Raw genomic sequence first — 1714 nt, forward strand, 5'->3', positions numbered from 1 at the left:
AGGCTGAGAGAAGCAAATCAATGATAAAATCAAGGCAATTATCAGACTCCAATGGGGTCCCACTCTTCAAACTATGGAATCACAGGCCAAGAACATTTGTCTCATTCTCAGAATGAATGAATGCATCTTTGGGTTCAAAATGAGTCTCTTGTAGACAGCAAATGGATGGGTCATTTCTTTTTATCCAATCTGCAACCCTGTGGCATTATGGGAGCATTTAAACCATTTACATTGACACTAAGAACTGAGAGATAGAATTTTAATGATGCTATGTTGCCAGTAAAGTGTTTGTTTGTATTGGTTGTGACTTTCTGTTCTGTATCACTCTTGGGGCCTTTTTACTTTTATAGAACCCCCCTTAATATCTCCTGTAGGGCTGGTTTCGTGGTTATGAAATTGGCTAGTGACTGGCGATTCTGAAATGTCTTTATTTCTCCATCAATTCTGAATGACAGCCTTGCTGGATAAAGGATCCTTGGCTGCATGTTTTTCTCTGAAAGAGCTTTAAAAATGCTCCCCTAACCCTTTCTCTCATTCCAGGTCTGTGTAGACAGGTCTGACATAATTCTGATACCTTTGCCTTGGTACGTGAGAAAATTCTTTGCCCTGGGGAGGGGTCCTCTCAGCCTTTTGGGCACAAATGCTTGTTTCCTTTGTCAGATTAGGGAAGTTCTTAGCTACAATTTGTTCAAATATCTCTTCTAGACCTCTGTTTTTCTCCACCCCCTCGGGGATGCCAATGATTCTGACATTGGATCGTTTCATTGAATCAGTAATCTCCCGTAACCTACATTCGTGGGTGTGGACTTTTTTTAAGACCAGCTTCTATTTTCGTTTTTTCCTCTATTAACCCATCCTCCAATTCACTATCACGTTCCTGCTTCTGACCGTAGCCGGTAGAGCCTCTGGTTTGCCTGCATTTGGCTCATAGAATTTTTAATTTCTGTCGAGTCTCTCATTTCTGTCCTTAGGGATTCTATATTCTCAGTAACGTTTTCGTTAATACTTTTTCAATTCTACTCATTATTTTGACCATCGTTACTCAATTCCATTTCTGATAATTTGTTACATCCATATCCATTATTTCTGTGGCAGAGGCCACAGACTCATTGTCTTTTCTTTGCTGGGGGGGCTTCTCTGTCATTCTGATGAGGAGAGGTTGCGGGGTTGTCCAGAGCCCAAATTATTGACTGGGTCCCAGGCCGTGCCCCTTGTTTTATAGGGATCTTAGGGATGTGGCTTCTTCTTTAAAGATTTTATTTATTTATTTATGTGGCAGCCAACCAGCAGAGAGGGAACAGAAGCAGGGGAGTGGGAGAGGAAGAAAAGCAGGCTCCAGCGGAGGAGCCCGATGAGGGACTCCTTTCCAGGAACGCCGGGATCACGCCCTAAGCCGAAGGCAGGCGCTCAATGACTGAGCCACCCAGGCGCCCGGGTTGTGGGCTTCTTGATTTTTCAGCCTGCCTTCTGTGTTCTGGGGGAGGGGACTGTCGCACCGATACTCAGGCAACCCTGTTTGGGTAGAGTCTCCATGTCGCCCGCCAGGGGGGATGGGGATGGGCACTCTCTGAGCTGGTATTTCCAGGCTTTTGTTCTCTGGCGGCTTCCCCTGGTATTTTGGTGTGCCTCTTCTGAAAGTCAGAGTAGCAGTGGCCAAATCTCAGCCTCTGTCTCAGAACAGAGGGATCGCGGACCGTTCTCCACTGATATTCTG

This window comes from Ursus maritimus, unplaced genomic scaffold (genome assembly GCF_017311325.1).
Source record: "Ursus maritimus isolate PB19 unplaced genomic scaffold, ASM1731132v1 scaffold_2, whole genome shotgun sequence".
Taxonomy (NCBI): Eukaryota; Metazoa; Chordata; class Mammalia; order Carnivora; family Ursidae; genus Ursus; species Ursus maritimus.